The sequence below is a fragment of the Lynx canadensis genome, chromosome A3 (assembly GCF_007474595.2).
Source record: "Lynx canadensis isolate LIC74 chromosome A3, mLynCan4.pri.v2, whole genome shotgun sequence".
Taxonomy (NCBI): Eukaryota; Metazoa; Chordata; class Mammalia; order Carnivora; family Felidae; genus Lynx; species Lynx canadensis.
The window spans coordinates 134,345,314-134,366,039 of NC_044305.1; the positions used below are offsets into that span (position 1 = coordinate 134,345,314).

Below are 20,726 nucleotides of genomic sequence, written 5' to 3' on the forward strand. Positions count from 1 at the left end.
CTCGGGGATGACCCGCGGGTGCCAGGTTCCAGGAGCACAGCAGACATTCGAATACTGCCATCCCTTCTTCCTCAACGAGAGGACCAGGTTTCAGATCCAGTTTTGATTCTGTTCTTTAACTTCCAGGTCCTTTCCTGATACTAGAACACAGCTAGAAGTAAAGGGGCATCTTAAGTGTTTTATCGTCTCACTTTCCCACATTTCCCACAGATCCCACGTAGTACATGGTTTGCTCACTGCACCCAAAGCCAGTTGTAGGGGATGAACAAACCTTTTGTCTCCCGATTTGTGAAGTGTTTTAAAGAATTAGTCTGGTGCTCGCTTCGGCAGCACATACACTAAAATTGGAATCATACAGCGATTAGCACAGCCCTGCCCAAGGATGACCTGAAAATTTGTGCAGCATTCCTTATTTATTTATTTGAGAGAGAGAGAGAGAGAGAGAGAGAGAGAGAGAGAGAGAATCTTAAGCCGGTTTCATGTCCAGTGTGGAGCCCCCCCACCCCCGCCCCGAGAGCAGGGCTCAATCTCACAACCATGAGATCATGATTTCAGCCAAAATCAAGACTCAGTGCTCAACCGACTGAGCCACCCAGGTGCCCCAAGCATTCCATGTTGTCAAAGAAGACATACAGACGCCTAACATATATGAAAAGGTGCTCAGCATCACTCATCATCAGGGAAATGCAAATCACAACTACAAGGAGATATCACTCTACACCTGTTAGAATGGCTAAAGTCAACAACACAAGAAACAGCAGGTGTTGGCAAGGATGTGGAGAAAGGGGAACCCTCTTGCAGCCTTTGTGGGAATGCAAACTGGTGCAGCCACTTTGGCAAAAAGTGTGGAGTTTCCTCAAAAAGTTAAAAATAGAACTATCCTATAATCCAGCAATTACACTACTGGGTATTTACCCAAAGAATACCAAAATACTAATTCAAGTAGATCATATGTACCCCAATGTTTATAGCAGGATTATTTACAATAGCCAAATTATGGAAAAAGCCCAAGCACCCATCAATTGATGAATGGGTAAAGAAGATATGATATCTATATACGATGGAATATTACTCAGCCATAAAGAAGAATGAAATCTTGCCATTTGCAATGATGTGGATGGAACCAGAGTGTATTATGTTAAGCAAAAAAAGTCAGAGAAAGACAAATACCATATAATTTCACTCACACGTGGAATTTAAGAAACAAATGAGTAAAGGGAAAAAAGAGAGAGAGGCAGACCAAGAAACAGACTCTTAAGTATAGAGAACAATCTGATGGTTACCAGAGGGGGGAGGGGTGGGGATGGGCTACACGGGTGCGGGGATTAGGGAGCCCACTTGCCATAAAGAGCACCCGATGATGGATGGAAGTGTAAAATCACAATATTGTATACCTGAAACTGATACTCCACTGTGTGTTTCACTAACCGGAATTTAAATAAAAACTTAAAAAAAAATTAGTCTGAACAATGAGGCCATTCTGTTGTTCTGTTCTGTTTCTACCTATTATGAAACACATCTTCGGTGACATTCTAAAATTTTACTTACCCCAGTTCATTTGGGGGGAGTATTGTGTTTGTTTTAGCATCAGCTGAGAAGCAGCTATCCTACTTGTGGTTTATGTGTGTTATAGAGAAAACCACCAGGCATTTCTGCTGACCAGACTTTTGCAAAATATTCTTGGGAAAACCTGTGTCTTATACATGTGATCACAGTCCTTTACCTGAGCGAGGGGGTCTTTTGATCTGGAAGATCTTCTTTTGAATTGTATTAAGTATGTAATAAAATGATTGTGAATAGATCAGCACTAATTTAATCAGGGGCCGTCAACTCAAATGCCTTCAGTGCACAGAGGGTAGCAGGAATGGAGGGGAAGCTTCTGGGGTGCGGGTTGGGGGATCAAGATGGCCGAGATGGAAGGAGAGGGCACGTATCCTGCCTAGAAACATTCACGTTAACTATTCAAATAAAATACAGCACTGGCCAAAACATGTTTGTAAGCCAGTGAGTGAGCCCCAATTTGGTGGGTTTCTTGCACTGTACTATCGCCGATTTGGAGTGACACAAATCCACAGGACAGAAGGACACCTCTGTAGACCTCCAGACACATGTCTCAGTAGATGGGTCTGGCCTCAGAGGCACAGCTCTGTAGCTCTGTGGCCCCAATTAAACACAACTGGGTCCCTGAGGCCAGCATGGGGTCCTTCCAGGGGCATGAGAACTGAGAACACAGAAAATGTTAACTGGAGGTTAGAGTCTCTGAGCAAACTGGGTTTCAGTACTTTGTCTCTGTTGACCTGGAACCCGGTCGAATTTCTGAATCTTGCTAATCCCCAGCTCCCTCTTTTGGAAACAAGGGGTCATATCCGTACCTCCCCTGTGGGCTTGCTGGGAGGCTTCAATGTGGAGATTCAGAACATGCTCAATGCTCAACGAGGGGGCACCTCTGCTCCGAGGGTCCTTCCTTCTGTGCTCCCAGAAGATCTGAGGGGCCCAGACCAGGACCTCAGAGCTGGTCGAAGGGCATGGGGACTTGTCAGCCTGGTGCTGGGCCCCTCCGGCCTCCATGGCTTCCTGAATTCACCAGCTTTCAGAGGTGCTCTGCCTGATGCTGCAGGTGCCCCCGCTTGTGCCCCCCACCCCCTGCCTTGCTCCCACTCCCCCTGAACTCGAAAGCAAATGTCTCAAACGAATCACGTGGATTTGCTCCATTGCCTCCCACCCAGCCCTTGTCCACTCTGTCGACGGTGACCCCCACTGCCAGATCCTTTCTTCATCTGCTCGTGCCACTGTAACAAAATCCTGCAGGCTGGGGGGCTCCTCGCAGCGCTGGAGGCTGGAAGTCCTTGATCAAGGTGATGACGGGCCTGATTTCTGTTGGAGGCTCTCTTTGTGGTTTGCACACTGTTTGCACTGTTGGCACAGTGTTTGCACACTGTTGCCTTCACACTCTTTCCTCACGTGGCAAGGAGAGAGAGGAAGCAAGGTCTCTGGTTCTCTACTTCTAGCGGCACGAAGGGCATCGTGGGAGCTCCACCCTCATGGCTTAACCGCCTCCCTAAGGCCCCGCCTCCAGATGCCTCCTAACCATCCTAACCATCCTAACCCCCCTAATCGGGGGTTGGGCTTTCGACATGAATTTGGGGGCGACACGGTCTAGAGCATCCGTCCTCATTCTTCTGGATCGTGTCAACCTTTTGTACCATCACTGGTCCTTCCCCTCCCATCCAGCGGCTCTCCCTGAGCCTTCCAGGTTGATCCCCATAGTCTGTGGCCTGGTCGCTCTCCCCTTCCCCAGCGTCCTGGTCTCTTCCCTTTGCACATGTATCAGCGGCTCTCCCTGTAGCCTTCTTTCCCACACGAATGGGCATCACCTCTGCAGTTGTCTGCACTCTTCTTCCGAGGGAACAGCCCACATCATCCCTGGGAGGCACTTACAACGACAGACATGTGCTGCACAACTTGATTAAGAGTTGATTTTACTTTAGTTGGGGGAAATACAATGGCATGAATTTGAAGTTAAGATATATGTACACACACACAGTTACACAACTGTATATAGAATATACTAGATTCCAGGCACGTGGGTGGCTCAGTAGTTTAAGCATCCGACTTCAGCTCAGGTCATGGTCTCGCGGTTTGTGAGTTGGAGCCGCACGTCAGGCTCTGTGCTCACCGTTGAGAGCCCGGAGCCTGCTTCGGATTCTCTGTCTCCCTCTCTCTCTGCCTCTCCCCCTGCTCACACTCTCTCTCTCTCTCTCTCTCTCTCTCTCTCTGTCTCTCTCTCTCTCAAGAATAAACATTTATTTATTTTTTTAAAGAAAAGAATATTCTAGATTCAGGCAAGTTTTTCAAGTAAAATAAAATGTTTGAGGGATTGTCATGTGATGTGCACCCAGATCCTTACAGCTGGACGTGTGCATTGGAAGTACTTTGGGGGGAAATGCCCAAAAGAATGAGGTACAGGGCACCTGGTCTTGAAAATTAATTTCAAACACCAAAGACACGATCTTCCTGCCTGAGACAGTTCCCCCACTCCCTCTCACGTTCCTCTCTGCCATGAACCCCAAGCTGCACCGCTGAGGCCCTCAGTCTTCCTCTTTTCTGCTCCCAACGTGTGACGAACACGGATGACCCTGCTTCTGACGTTCTCTCCGGGTCCGCCCGGGTGATTTTCACTCCGGGAGCGGCCACCTCCGTTCAGACGTTCAGACATTCAGACGTTCAGAATCTCACCCAGGGATTATTTCTTCTTCACGTCTGCTAGTCACTCGGCAACTTCTCAGTTCATTTCTTCGTAAAATTTTCATTTTGCTCTGTTTTAGATGGAAACGAAAAGACATACAAAGATCAGAAGCATGTACTTTTAGATCTCTTGAGGAAAGGGCTAATGTGATTTTTTTGTTTCTCAGGGTTATAAAGTCCTACAGATAAAGGTCAGTTTTTAATAAAAAAAAAAAAAGTGTGGTCGACTCTGGGAAAGCTTGTTACGTTATGACCTTCCAGTGCTGCTAACTAAATGTCACAACTGTCTCGGGGAAGGCCGCTACACCAGGATCCGCACGGGGGACGACGAAACCCTGGTGGCCACGCTAACTCCTGTCTTCGTGACACCGTCTGTAATTACTGTCATCTTTCTTCAGCTTTGCTCCACCGTAGCTGAAAACCATCCAGAAAACCGAGGCTTACTACCCTTGAATCATGTGGCCTCAGCCACGCAAATTGTTCAATTCCAAGTTTATTATCCTTCCGTGGAAACAGCACCCTCTGTCATGTCTGGCAAGGACAGTCATCTTAGCACCCAGCACGGTGCCTGCCCATGGGAGGCACCCAGTATTTGTTGCCAGTATTTGTTTATTGAATGGATGATTTAATTAACACAGAGTCCTACATGCATATGGAAATGTATATTGACGTATTTCCATTTAAAACTTCTTTTTTTAAAATTTTTTTTTTCAACGTTTATTTATTTTTGGGACAGAGAGAGACAGAGCATGAACAGGGGAGGGGCAGAGAGAGAGAGGGAGACACAGAATCGGAAACAGGCTCCAGGCTCTGAGCCATCAGCCCAGAGCCTGACGCGGGGCTCGAACTCACGGACCGCGAGATCGTGACCTGGCTGAAGTCGGACGCTTAACCGACTGCGCCACCCAGGCGCCCCTAAAACTTCTTAACAGGATTAGAAAAATTCGTAAGTTCAGAACTACAGTAACTCAAGAAGGCCAATTGGTTTTTTTTTTTAATAACTAAAAGTGTGTGAAAATAACAATAGGAATACATTTCTTACAGAACCGTTCATGTTCTTCTTTGCTTTGACATTTGCCAAAAACTTTAAAAAACTGGGATTATGTGTGTGGACCATTTTATCATAATCAATATCTGCTCATCACTGCAGGGAATGGAAAATAAAATACAGCCAAAGAAAAGATTCCTGAATAGTTAGTATAAATACCTTGTGACTGTCAGTAATATCGGTTCCAACAGATCTCAGGCAATGGTTTGAGAATTTTTTTTATCTTTCTTGGGTATCAGAAATGTATTAAATTATTTTACCAGGTCACTTACACCCTGTTATCCCACACTCTACCGGATTCAACATATCTCTAATTTAGCAGGAAATAGTCCAAGTTTCCAAAACTTTGGAAAGTAGAATCTTTGCTACAAAACATATATTTTATTTAATCCACCGTCTTGGAGCTCTTTGGGAGACAAGAAAGCCTTCATGAAGCACAAACTTTTAAAATCAGGACAGAACAATGCCTCACCTGTCCTGGCCCACTGATTTCCTAAGGAGACACTCCTGGGGTCTTTTGGTGGGTTTGTGGAATGAGCAGCTGGAGGTGGCCCGGGTCACATGTGCTTTTAATACCAAGTTCTATGCTGGACTTGAACCTGGTCCCACCCTTGAAAATCATGGGCAAATGTAGAAGAAATGCAGAAATGATCCAGCAGTAAGGAAAAAAAAAAAAAAAAAAAGCTTTATCTACTGCAGATTTTATGGTGGTCGTGTGAATCAACTAAGCAACCACCTCTGTACTCGTTTTTTTCAGAGTAGCGGACTAATGAAGTTTGACTGGTTTTGCTTAGGCAGCCCTGGCGTAAGGTCCAGGAATTCTGTCCTGAGTCTTCCAAAGGAGCCATGATCTCCAGGAACACACTGCCGCGCTGGCCTGCCTCGTCTCCCCGTGTCTCACTCTGCAGGGTTCCAGACTTTTGCTGAGTCTCCAGTGCAATGAATGAACCCATTCGCCGGAATCACAGTGGTTTCTGTCCTACATCAGAATTCCCCCAAACCGTCTCTGCCGATCCCCCACTGCTCTTCTTCCCGTTATCTCTTTGGCCTTGTCCTGCACTACTGACCTGGGCCAAAGAACCCCCCTGCTGGCCTCCTCTGACTGTGCCCCTACCCACTGGGCAAGCCAGCCCGCGTGCCACCAGGAGCCTGGGCCCGAGTGTTCCCCGCACCCTCTCCATCCACCACCGGGAAGGGATAACAAGTCAGGCCCAGCCCTGAAAGGGCATCAGAAAAACTAAGCTTTTCTGTGCCCATGGTCTGTCTCTGGGCAGGGAATGAGTTCCCTTTGGGGCCCGTGCAGGCGGCTTTAATACCATCTAGTGTCCTTAAACACTTTAGTGGAGGAAGTGTCATTATTACCCCGATGTGTCATTATTCTCCCAACACTGTTTATCACTGAGGAACATTTATGGCCTTTGAAAGGGTGCTACTTTCTGAGTATTGACAAGGTGACATCTCACGGCACACCTCGTCCCAGCTCGTCCCCTCCCCCAGGCCCGCCCTCCCGTTTATCACCCAGACTAAACACCCGAGGGACCTGGGGGCTCCCTGGGGGGAGCCGTGTCAGAAGAGGCCTGGGCAGGCGAGGGCCCGCAGGGGCTCAGACTCTCCGGAGTCTGGGAAGGGGCAGCACAGGAGAGGAGCGTGTGGTGGGCACTCCCTGGGCACCAGGCACCTGGCATACACCGTCACGCCCACTGCACACAGGGCGGGTGCCGCCATCTTGCATGTCCCCGTGCTTCCCATTGCTTCCAGTATCTTCACGTGCTGTTGTCTTTCTGAAATGCTACGCGTCCCAAGACACGGGTGCTCGTCCCTCTTTTCTCAGATCCCTCTGTGGGTCACACAGGATCCTGGGTTGGGTTGGCCCCCTTACAGGACAAGCTGGTCTCGAGTAGGATAAGAGGTGTGCTATGCTAAGGGTCGGAGCGCAGTAATCCAGGGGTGGCACCACCCACCATTTATTGATAAAGTGGTCATGGATTCTGAGGTTAGAAATACTGATCTTTATTTGGCCTTGCTCAGCCTATTTGCAGAAATCCCAGATTTCCTGGCCTAACGTGGCAGTGAGGTCAAGTTTAGCCAAACTTTTATTTGGTTCAATTTATTATGAATCAATGTAGATCTTCGATGTGTCCACGAAGAGCCACGGATAAGATGGTAATCTCCTCTGTCTGCCTTGTGGGTCTTCTAGGCCCCAAAGGAGCAAATAAGCTCCATCCATCTCACCATGTTATTAGAAAATATCAAAACACATAATTGTACCACGTCACCATGGTGAACGTTATTCTGCGGCACACTTTTGGGTTCTCCAAACGGAACGTAATTGCACATCCCCGCTCCCTATGACGCAGGCTCCACCCACCCCCAAGACACCCATTCTGACTGTGTCCCCAGAGCTGTGATCATGTCGTGGTTATGAGGACGCGTGATGGCTGCCCTGGGCTTCCATTTGGGATATCTCAGAGGGTGGCCATTGTGTGTGAGGCACCGTGAGGGGTGCGACTCCTCTCCCCAGCCATGCTTCTCCCAAACCCCGAGGTTTGAACAGCATGCCTTTAGCCAGCTCTCCGTCCTGCAGGGAGAGTTTTGCTGTTTCTCCCGTGGATCTTGTGAGTTCAATAAAGCGGAAGCTCAAATTCCTATCTCTCCACTTTTCAGTGCCAACTCCCAAGCCAACTCTTACCTCATTGGAATAATCAAGCCCTTGCAACCTCTACTTACCCTTCAGTCAGTCTCCAGCACCTCCTTCCTCGAGCAGCATCTCAATGGTAGGGTGGCTCTGGCCACACACTCCAGCCTCCCCCCGGGGCGGTGCACACAAGCTGCACAAATGTCAAATCATCGATTATTACATTTGCTGGGGATTGTTATCAGTGATGTCAATAAGCCCTTCCATTTTCACACTTGGCACAACTGGGCTCCAGGGAGGGGACACAGTCAGCCCCGTGTCAGCACTGTGAGGTTGGCCACTCAGGGGACTAGAACCCCTCACTACAGGGGGGCCTCACGCCATGGTCCTTCCCTGGCCCCGTGTGTGGGTTCCAGGCTTGTTCATTTCATTGGTTGTTGCTTTTTTTAATTTTGAAGTGCTGCCAGCATCCATGTCTCTATTTCTGTTCTGCCTTGTTCCGAAAATTTTTTTGATATGGCTTACAATACTATGGTATGATAACACGGCAATACATAGGTGGACTTTTAAAAGTCAGTGTGAAAAGAGAGATAAAATGGTATGAAGAAACCAGAGGGGTAGTTTGCCATGGGACTTTTTGCTATAAAATCCTCCTGACTTTCGTGAAGTTGGGTTGCAAGTTAAAACGTGGACTTTACCCGGCAACCAAAGCAAAAAGGGAAAGAGTGCAGTTGAAGATTCACACTATCCATAAATATATAAAATATATATATATATATATATATATATATACTTTTATATTTATATATATATTTATGGATATATATATATATATATATAGGGATATATATATATTTATATCAATTGCTCAAAAGTAAGTTTTTTCTGGCCATGTTTTGCCCTATATTCTGGATTTTTCTTTTTGTCTGAGGACATAAATACCATATCCCTCGTTAAAGGAAGTGTAAATTTATTTTGCTACCACACATTCCCTCCAGGTTGTTGTATCATTCCCTGACTTCCTTCCACCTAAAGGCTAATCTCCTTCAATCCACAGCTTGTGACTTTTCTTTGGTAACCAGGCCCCCCGAGCTTTCTTTACTGTCCCCCCCTTACCTCTGCCCAGGGTCATCCTCCTTCCCCAGAGCAGCCGTGGCTTGAGATGTTTGCTGTGGTTAACCTGCCTTCACCTGGTGTCTGAGCAGAGCAGCGGGCCACAGGGGTATGGAGCCCCCGTCATCTGTGTGGTTGTGCTGCTCTCCTGCTTGCTGGCAGCTGGAGGGGAAGACGGGCAGGGCACTGGGGTCTCCTGTCACACCTGCCTCCTGCTGCTGGGACTCCTTGTCCCCTCGCCTGTCACCAGGACCCAGAGAATGCTCTAGGGCCCGGGTGGAAATGGCAGTTCAGGGGCCACGAGGCAGGACACATCCTGTGCCCAGCAGAAACCAGTGGAGAGTTGTTGCTCTAAAATTTTGATATGCCATCTATTTTCATTGCCTTTCAGTCTCTTTGCTGATTTATTATCCATATATATATATATATATATATATATATATATATATATCCCTTGCCTGTTTCCGTGAATCATGTGAAGTGACATGAAATTGCAGATAATACACAAGGATAAAGGGAGTAGCCGAGGGAGCCAGGGCCAAGTTTACTTGCCTGGCACCAGGTTCCTGGCTGCCGGGATGAATGGAGCCTTTGGGGTAAATTGAGTCCCATTACCCTCTAATGATGAACTGCTACTGTTCCTCCTCTAACGACTTCAACCCTGAACTGGTTTTCTCTTGGGCATCTTGTGGATTGACAAGCAGTCTCCGGACTGTGAGCGTTCCCATTAACACACTCAGCCAGCACATGCCCTACCATCACCCGGTAATAACACAGCATTTGTGTAAATGCTTTACAACATTGACTAATTGATTCTCAGGGGGAAAGGATCACTTATGTGCGTGGGGATTTTTGCATTCTGTTTTGTTTCCAGACCTCTGCTGTGGCCGCCAGAGTCACTGGGCGGAGCCAGAGGACTTCGTGGTTAGAACACCACCCTTGGCCAGGACTGCCGTTTTCCAGACGTTCCATCGCTTGGCCAAGGATGGCAGAGGTGGAGGGGGTGTTTGAGGAAGAAGGCTGGGGGTGAAGGGAGAGACTTTCGTCCCTGCTCAGCTGCTAGCATTGCTGGGTGATTTCCGGGAGGTCCCTTCACCTGTTTCAAAGGCTGCCAAAGGATGACATTGAATCCGGTGATCTCTAGGTACCTGGGGGGGGCTGAGCGTTCGGGAGTCAGTGGACTTCCCGACAAAGACCTTTCCTGCAGGAACATCATACGTCACCCGGCTTGCAGATGACAAGATTCTGCCTCATTTGTGGTTCTCAGTCCTCTGCCCCTACTCCTTTCCGGCCCGTTACAAGAGCTGAAAGGGCAGAAACAAAGATAATGAAACACAATGCAAAGTGAAGCAGTCACTGAATCCCTCCCTCCATACACAGAAAATTATCGCCAGCTGTTGCCCAATTAAACACAGCAATCTAGCGAGCTCCAGCAGTTCGAACGCACACACTGTGTACCCAGCCAAACCACTTCCGTGAAAACCCAGAGGACTTGAACACAAAAACACATTTTTCCATAAGCTGGGTTTGTGTCGTCGTTAGAAGCATCCCAACTCAAAGGCTTGGTGAGCAAGTACCGAGCCCTGTTCACATTCTCTGTGTAGATTTTACACACACGGTGTCTTCAGTATCTCCGGGAAGGGCATTTGAAAGGGTCCTTTTATTGCAAGTGCTTGCAGAGCCCCCCCAGGCTCTTAATAGTGCTTTGCTTGGTGCACAGGTGAATGCAGCATGGTCAATACCTGCACTCCTCCGTCTACACCCGTTCACCATACATTCGCTGTGCGTCTTCAGTGTGCCACACACTTTGCTGTGCTTCCGAGTATAGACTTGGATAAGACAGGTTTCCTGCCACGAGGGAACCCAAAGTCTGGCTTAACTGACAGGTGTGAAAGCTGTAATACAGTATTCCAACATTATAAGGGCTTTTCCCGGAGTTTGGACCAAATCAGCAAGCATCATAATGCTTGGAGGAGCCGGAGAAAGCTTCTAGAAGGAGCTGTGTTAGAGCTGGGACAGAGGCATGCATGCTAGTTCTTGAAAAATCCGTTTATTTTTTTCTATGATTAGTTGTTGTTTTTTTTAATGTATTTGTTTGCATCTCTTATGTAAGAAATCTTTTCCTACCCTAAAACCATGAAGATATTTTCAAGGGATGAAGATATCACTTCATATTATCTTCTGAAACCTTGGTAATTTTGCCTTCCACAATTAGGGTTATAATACACATAGACTTGATTTTTGTGCAGGATGGAAAGGAGACATCCAGTGCAATTTTTTCTCCATTAGAAGTTTTTTTTCCATTTTTTTCCCCGTATGGATACCCTTCTTCTAAGCACAGCTGCTGTGTTGAAAACAGATAGTGAGAATGGGAATCTTCATTCCATCCTGTTGACAACTTCAGAGGAAAAGCTTTCATTGTTTTACTACAGGTACTAGGATTTTTGTAGTGTTTTGACTGATGCTTATTATTAGGTTAAGGTGTTCTCTTCATAATCCCCTTTGTGTAGATTAATGTTTATCATGAATTACTATTGAATTTCATCAGATTGTTTTTATCCATTCATTAAGATCATGTGGAGTTTCTCCATTAATCTGTTAAAGTGGTGAGTTATATTAATGGAATTTCTAATGAGTCTTGAATTCCAGGTATTAAGCCCGGTTACTCATAATGTATCAATTCCTTTATATACTGCTCGATTTGGAATGCCGGCATTTTTTCCAGGATGATTGCATTTATGTTTAAACATCAGATTGTTTTATAATTTCTCATTGACTTTTGGTATTAAGGTTCTTCTAACCTCTAATTTGTGGAGGATACTGCCTCCCCCCCCCCCCCCGCCCCCATTCTCTGGAAGACTTTGGGAGAGAATGGTTGAATTTGCTATTGAAACCGTCTGGGCCTGGAATATTCTTTATGAGGGAAAGGTTTTGTTATTGATCCATTTACATGAATTGCGTCACTTCTAGTAAGTTATGTTTTTTTTCTAGGAGTTTACTCAATTTCATCTAAATTTTTGATATTGGCATAAAGTGGCAAAATCACTTGCATTTTCATTTTGGCTCTTGTCCTTTCTTTTCCTCTTTTTCCCTCTTCTTTCTCAAGCGGTTGTGCCATACATTTATGGATCTTCTTAGTTTCTTTCAAGAATCAACTTTTTGGTTTTTGACCTTCTTTATTGTGTGGCTTTATTTTTTTTTTTAATTTTTTATGTTTATATTTGAGAGAGAGAGAGAGAAGACAGGGAATGAGCAGGGGCAGAGAGAGAGTGAGACACAGAATCTGAAGCAGACTTCAGGCTCCAAGCTGTCAGCACAAAGCCTGATGTGGGGCTTGAACTCGTGAACTGTGAGATCGTGACCTGAGCCAAAGTCGGACGCTTAACCGACTGAGCCACCCAGGTGCCCTTATTGTGTTTGTGTGCCTTTAAAAAAAACAAAACTTTATTGATTCCTGTGTCAATCTAGATTATTGACATGGATGCCTTATTGCTTCTGGGCCTTTTGGCTAAGATCAAGTGTATTGACATGGATGTCTAGCTCATTAATCCTCAGGGTTTTTTTTTTTTTAATTTCTTTTCTATCAATGTACAGAAATCAGTTGCATTCTTATACACTAATAATGAAGCAACAGAAAGACAAATAAAGAAACTGATCCCATTCACAATTGCACCAAGAAGCATAAAATACCTAGGGATAAATCTAACCAAAGATGTAAAAGATCTGTATGCTGAAAACTATAGAAAGGTTATGAAGGAAATTGAAGAAGGTATAAAGAAATGGAAAAAAATTCCATGCTCATGGATTGGAAGAATAAATATTGTGAAAATGTCAATACTACCCAAAGCTATCTACACATTCAATGCAATCCCAATCAAAATTGCACCAGCATTCTTCTCGAAACTAGAACAAGCAACCCTAAAATTCATATGGAACCACAAAAGACCCCGAATAGCCAAAGTAATTTTGAAGAAGAAGACCAAAGCAGGAGGCATCACAATCCCAGACTTTAGCCTCTACTACAAAGCTGTAATTATCAAGACAGCATGATATTGGCACAAAAACAGACACATAGACCAATGCAATAGAATAGAAACCCCAGAACTAGACCCACAAACGTATGGCCAACTAATCTTTGACAAAAGCAGGAAAGAATATCCAATGGAAAAAAGACAGTCTCTTTAACAAATGGTGCTGGGAGAACTGGACAGCAACATGCAGAAGTTTGAAACTAGACCACTTTCTCACACCATTCACAAAAATAAACTCAAAATGGATAAAGGACCTGAATGTGAGACAGGAAACCATCAAAACCCTAGAGGAGAAAGCAGGAAAAGACCTCTCTGACCTCAGCCGCAGCAATTTCTTACGTGACACATCCCCAAAAGCAAAAATGAACTACTGGGACCTTATGAAGATAAAAAGCTTCTGCACAGCAAAGGAAACAACCAACAAAACTAAAAGGCAACCAACGGAATGGGAAAAGATATTTGCCAATGACATATCGGACAAAGGGCTAGTATCCAAAATCTATAAAGAGCTCACCAAACTCCACACCCAAAAAACAAATAACCCAGTGAAGAAATGGGCAGAAAACATGAATAGACACTTCTCTAAAGAAGACATTCAGATGGCCAACAGGCACATGAAAAGATGCTCAACGTCGCTCCTCATCAGGAAAATACAAATCAAAACCACACTCAGATATCACCTCATGCCAGTCAGAGTGGCCAAAATGAGCAAATCAGGAGACTATAGATGCTGGAGAGGATGTGGAGAAACGGGAACCCTCTTGCACTGTTGGTGGGAATGCAAATTGGTGCAGCCACTCTGGAAAACAGTGTGGAGGTTCCTCAAAAAATTAAAAATAGACCTACCCTGTGACCCAGCAATAGCACTGTTAGGAATTTACCCAAGGGATACAGGACTACTGATGCATAGGGGCACTTGTACCCCAATGTTTATAGCAGCACTCTCAACAATAGCCAAATTATGGGAAGAGCCTAAATGTCCATCAACTGATGAATGGATAGAGAAATTGTGGTTTATATACACAATGGAGTACTACGTGGCAATGAGAATGAATGAAATATGGCCCTTTGTAGCAACGTGGATGGAAATGGAGAGGGTTATGCTAAGTGAAATAAGTCCTACAGAGAAAGACAGATACCATATGTTTTCACTGTTATGTGCATCCTGAGAAACTTAACAGAAACCCATGGGGGAGGAGAAGGAAAAAAAAAAAAAAAAAGAGGTTAGAGTGGGAGAGAGCCAAAGCATAAGAGACTCTTAAAAACAGAACAAACTGAGGGTTGATGGGGGGTGGGAGGGAGGGGAGGGTGGGTGATGGGTGTTGAGGAGGGCACCTTTTGGGATGAGCACCGGGTGTTGTATGGAAACCAATTTGACAATAAATTTCGTATATTGAAAAAAAAATTCTTTTCTAACATATGTATTTAAAAACATCTCCTGAGTTTTGATAGGTAGGTAGTATTTTTGTATTTTATTATTTAAACTTATTTTCTGATTTTCCCTTAGGTTAATGGGTTATCTAGACATGCAATTCTTAATTTCCAAACATGTATGTTTTGTCAAATTATCTTCTTTGTTTATTTTTTTACTTCTAGTATAATCGCGTGGCCATCAGAGGACATACTTTCTATAAATTCATTTCTCTAAAAATGAATCATTGTTTTGTGACCCAATGTGTGGTTAATTTTTATAGCTGTTTCTGGTATGCTTCAAAGGATGATGAATTCTGCAGTTTGGGGAATAACATTCTGTCTTTAGAAGCCAAGTATGTTATCAAGTTGTGTGTATCTCTGTATCTCTACTGTTTTTGTTTTGTTTTGTCTCTTTAAATCACTAATTAATAAGAGTTGTGTCAACATTTCTGGAGTGGTGGTGGGTTTTTATGTTTATCATTGTTCTAGATTTTTTCATTTTATGTGTTTTGAGGTTATGTTATTAATTGCATACAAATTTATAACTTTTTAGTCCTCTAGACAATTGGAGCATTATGTTATTATGCATTTACCCTTTTTATTAGTGAGTTTTGCCTGAAAATATGTATAATGTAGTTATATCAGATTTCTTTTGGTTAGTGTTTACATAGTATATGGTGTTCTTTCTTTTTACTTTTGATAATTTTTATTTATTTACTTTAAGTAGGTTTCATGCCTAATGTGGGGCTTGAACTCACTACCCTGAGATTTAGGAGAGTAGCATGCTCACTGCCTGAGCCAACCAGGTGCCCCTACTTTTGACAGTTTTATCATTTTATCTTAGAAATGTTTTATATGAACTGAGTATATTTGGATTTTATTTTCTTATTCAGACTATGGCAATTTTTATCTTTTAGCTGAACCACTTAGTTCATTTAATTAAATGAAATTACCGATATATTTGGATTTTAGTCCATGTTTTGTTTATGTTTCTTTTTCCTTTCTTATCTGCATTCTTTTAGCGGCTACCCTAGTAATTATAACTGTATTTAATTTTCTATATTAACAAATGCTTTTGTCCTCTTGTGGACAAGACAGGACCATAGATCCCTAACTCTGTTTATCCCCCTCCTGACTCGCTGGCTGCCATCTCTCTTGCCCTTGGGGATGGCTTGTTCTTTTCTCATCTCCATAGCTCTTGGTAGATGAGGTTCCCTGGATGCCACTCTGACTTTGCCATTGCAATAACTGCACTTACTTTTTTTTTTCCCTAATGGTTAAACATTGTCACCTAACTTTTGATATTCTGGGATCCTAACGTCATACTGATATCAGGGAACACCATTCAGTGTCAGCATTTCCTACAGTTCGTCATGATCTGTAGAGAGCATGAACCTGATGCACCATTCACTGGGGCACACCTCCTTGCGTTGGCAAACAGAGGGTCTCCAAGCCCTCCTGCCATACCTAATTGGTGAGATTTCACTAGTCCCTGTTAAAATCAAGTGGCTTCTATAGTATATCAACTCTAGCAGTCTCAGTTCTCTGAGATTTTGATCCCTTCTTCCATGCTTCTAGAGAAATTCTGAGATTTCCACTTCACTTAATGCAGGCTGTTGCTTTCTCACAGGTCTCAGGTGCCATTGTAGTGTGTTACAGCGTATTAGCACCATCTCTTATGGTCCTTGCCAGCATGTGAAATCCTCGGTCATAGAAGAGCCTCTTCTTATCCTCCATTATGTTTTGCCTGACCTTGATTCTACACCTTCAAGATCAAGTCTCATGCATGTTCTTTTAGCTCTTGCTGATATATCTTGCTGAAGTCTTGTGGCTGTTTTAGAGTATAGTCCCTTTCCTGTGTCTGTATGCCCAGCACCTCTCCAGCCATGTATGCTGGGACTTAAACCTAATTAATGATCTGGTGGCTAGGGACATTAGTGGGATAGATCTTAAGCAGGGGGCAAGGGTGGGACAGAAGCGTTGTCTTATGTGATGGAAGCCACTTGATTTTACCAGGAAGGAGCGAGTGTCACTTCTGCAAAGGATCTGCAGTTCTCAAGGGCATCCATCTAGGTGTGAGCGCCCCACACATCTGGTTCCACCTTCCCAAACAGAGATAAATAGCCTTGCTGAAGTTGAGAATTCAACCTTCTTTGGAACCTGCTACACTGAATATTAACTTATGGACTTAAGTCTCCAATTTTCTACCCCAAAGTATCAGTAACATTCAACCATCGCCATTAAAGACCATTTTCCTTACAATTACTAGACCCATACTTGAATTTCTCAAATTCATGTGGTATGGGACTCCCAGTTCAGTATATCCCTTCCTGGTTCATAACTGTGAAACTTTAACTGCTGTACTTTAACATGCCCTGGGCTCTTCATACTTCCTTTACTGGTCCTCAGTGATGGGGTCTTCACTGACAGCTAGGAGGTCATCCAGTTCCAGAATCCCTCTTTAGGGTCAGTCTTCTCAGACCAGGTCTGACACCGGCTGCCATAAATCAGATTCTTGGGAAAGCGGACTCTGAGATACAAATTTAGGGCAGGAAGTCGATCAGGGGTGTATCCTTGGGATCAATATCTGTGGAGAGTAAAACTAATAAAATTGAACAAATGGAAGAGTTTAACTGAGATGCAGTCAACACAAAGGCCTCAGCTGAATTCACAGGGAGCTCTGGATGCTATTGTTCTGCCTGGAGGCAAGGAGGCTGGGCCTTCACATGCCTTGCCTTGACCAGTCACCAGGTGCAGGCTGTCCACATGGAAGGGGAAATGACTTTGTGGAGATGGCTGTCTTGAATTGCGGGCAATTGGGGCAATTCCTAGAGAGTGACTTAGCTGTGAGCTGTCAGCAGCTGGTGGAATTGCTCTGGGGAGGACTGTGGGGCAGTTGCCCAAAACAGGTGGTGCTGTGATTGGCCTTCATATTTTGAGGGGCTCAGACCGTTGATACCAAGGTCAGAAAGTAAGTGTGGGCTAACTTGGGAGAAAGTTCAGTTGGGCTGGCTTTTCTCACCAGTAGGAACATTGGATCCACATGGATTGGGAAGTTTCATGTTGCAGAGATTCTGCTAGAGAGATGTACACCAAATAGATTGAGACTTTAAATGAGATGAGTGTTGGGGCACCTGGGTGGCTCAGTCGGTTAAGCATCTGACTTGTGATTTCAGCTCAGGTCATGATCTCATGGTTCATGAGTTTGAGTCCCACATAGGCCCCATGCTGACAGTGCAGAGCCTGCTTAGGTCTCTCTCTCTGTCTTCCTCTCTCTCTCTCTCTCTCTCTCTCTCTCTCTCTCTCTCTCTCTCTCCCTCTCCCTCTCCCTCTCCCTCTCCCTCTCCCTCTCTCCCCCTCCCACACTTTCTGTCTCTCTATTTTTCTCTCTCTCTCAAAATAAATAAATAAATAAACTTTTTTAAAAAATGAGAAAAGCGTCCCTCTTTTCTCCCTCATGTACTCCATCCCTGTGAATGATTACGAGGAAAGGAAAGAGTATGGAGTTATAATGGGGGAGAAACCAAGCTCAGACCCCAAAATATTGTCCGATTATAAGATCCTAACACACAGTGTAAAAAATAGAAGAAGCTGCTCAAAGAAATTCTGAGTCTTGGATATTGCAAGAAATGGCCAAGAATAGGCAATAGAGAATGGTTGAGTGTTCTAGGTAAGTAGAAATCTTGTAGTACCCAGGGGAGTGATTTCTGTCATTGATTCATGTTTGTTTATACATCAGTAAGATTATAGAGAGCAGAGATGATCAGTTACTTGGTGTTATGGACTGAATTGTGTCCTCCCCCAGATCCCATGTGCTAAATCTCTAAACCCCAATGGGACTGTATTTGGAGATAGTGTCTTTAACAAAATAGTTATGATTAAATACGGTCATAATCTGTACATTTATCAAATGCAGCCCTAATCCAATAGGACTGGTGTCCTTATAAGAAGAGGAAGAGTCACACCCACAGTAAAGAACATGTGAGGACACAGGGAGAAGGCCACCATCTGTAAACCAAGGAGTGAGGCCTCACCAGAACCCAGTTCTGTTGACTCCTTGATCTTGAACTTCTGGACTCCAGAACTGTGGGAAAAGAAACTTCTGTTGTCTTAGCCACTCGGTCTACGATATTATTGCAGCCCAAGGAGGCCGAGACACTTGATGATTTCTGACCCATTCCATGCATATCAGTGTGCCTCAGGACAGTGGTTAGAAACTTCTCTGATCTGGAAATGTCACTTGGGAATATGTGCATCTGAAGGGAAAATAAAACCACTCAGGTCACTGAAGTGATTAAAGTTCAATTCAATGTAGTGGATACCCCTGAGTGATTGCCTCTGGGGAAGATGGGATAGAAGGTAGGGGAAGAATTGGTACAAGGTAGGCTTCAACTATATTGGTAATAATTTGTTCCTGTGGCTGGCTGGTGGATACCTTGTCATTTATATTCTCTTCTACGTCTATATCGTTTTGTTCACATGGAATATTTCATAAAACGTTAGAAAAAGAATAGTGAAACATTTTGAGTAGTCACTGATTCAGTGTTTATTGGATTCTTTTAAAAATAATATTAATAGAATAGAAGGGAAGAAGTAATCAAACCTATGCTTGATTTTCTTTTTCATTTTTTCCCTTTTCTCCAGCTTTATCGGTATATTACTGACGTAACATTTGTAAGTTTAAGGAATACAACATGATGGTTTGATACACATATACGTTGTGAAATGGTTACACAATATAGTTAAACCTCCATCCCCTCACGTAACTATCATTTGCGAGGGTGTGGTGACAGCATTTAAAATCTGCTCCCTTAATAGCTTCCCAGTATATATCACAGTCTGGCTAATTAGAGTCACCATGCTGCACATTAGATCCCCAGAGCTCGTTCAGCTTACAGCTGGAGATGTGTATTCTGACCAACATCTCCCCATCCTCCCCATCCCAGTACTTACCTTTTCCTGCCTGACTTACTTGACTTAGTATGATGCCCTCAAGGTCCATCTCTGTTGCCACAAGGGCAGGATTTCCTTCTTTTTATGACTGGATAAAATTCATACATACAGTTTTCTTTATTCATTCATCTGTGGATGGACAGGTTGTTTCCACGTCTTGGCTATTGTAAATAATGTCACACTGAACACGAGTGTGCAGAGATTTCTTTGAGATCATGATTTCGCTTCCTTTGGGCGGATACTCAGGAGTGGAATTGCTGGGTCCTTCGGTAGTTCTAGTTTTATTTCCTTAAGGAACATCTGTACTGTTTTCCACGGTGGCTGCACCAGTGCACATACCCACCAACAGTTCATGAGGGTTCCCTTTTCTCCACATCCTCCCCAACACATGTCTTTTGTCTTTTTGATGTCAGCAATTCTAACAGGTGTGAGATGATAGGTCATTATGGGTTTGATTTGCACTTGCCTGATGATCACTGATGTTGAGCACCTTTTCGTGTACCTTTGTACCTCATGTACCTTTCATGGCCATTTGTATGTCTTCTTTGGAAAAATGTCTATTCAGATCCTTTGCCCATTGTTTGATCCATTTGTTTATTCTTTATTTTTATGTTTTGCTCTTGAGTTGAACGAGTTCCTTATATTTTGCATAGTAAGCCCTTATTTAGATAGATGGTTTGAAAATATTTTCTCCCACTCCGTAGGCTGCCTTTTCATTATGCTGATGATTTCTTTAGCTGTGCAGAAGCTTTTTAGTTTGATAGTGGTTTTATTTTTCAACTCAGTTGTGTTGCCATTAACCAAACCATGCTTGGCCTAGACGTTCTTATAGTTAGACTTTTGCTTTTGCAAGGTCACTGACCTTATTTAAGGAACATATCTGCAATGTCTAGTGTCTTTAGTCAAAAGACACACATTTAATGTAAAGGGTTTATTTCTGCCTTGAGGCAGGACCGTCAAGATTTTCTGCTGATTCCATTCAGATGTCCTTGCAAAAGTTTTCATGCCCCATGATGCTTAAAAAAAAAAATCCTAATTATACCTGACATTTATTAATGGCGTCATAATGATCAAAGTGCTTCCAAAGGCTCCGATAACTTATTAGATCTGACCACCATAAGGAGAGTATCTCACTTGGGCTGCCTTCTTCTCACAGGAGGAGCCCCGGCTGGGAGACCCTCCCTACGGGATCCTTCGGCAGGAAGCCTAGGAGGAAGGGGGTGCATTTGAGCAAATGGCAGAATATGCATGTGCTATATGCTACCTCCAAATTGCCCCCAGATCTTTC

General features: G+C 44.1%; 1 non-coding gene and 1 pseudogene across 1 annotated transcript; both read left to right on the plus strand.

The window, feature by feature from the left end:
- The first annotated feature begins 314 nt into the window (after nucleotides 1-314).
- On the plus strand, nucleotides 315-417 carry LOC115511326. Its single transcript, XR_003967995.1, has one exon. It is a non-coding gene; the product is annotated as a U6 spliceosomal RNA (small nuclear RNA).
- A 12,112-nt stretch (nucleotides 418-12,529) lies between these two features.
- On the plus strand, nucleotides 12,530-12,682 carry LOC115511394 (annotated as a pseudogene).
- Nucleotides 12,683-20,726: the final 8,044 nt, after the last annotated feature.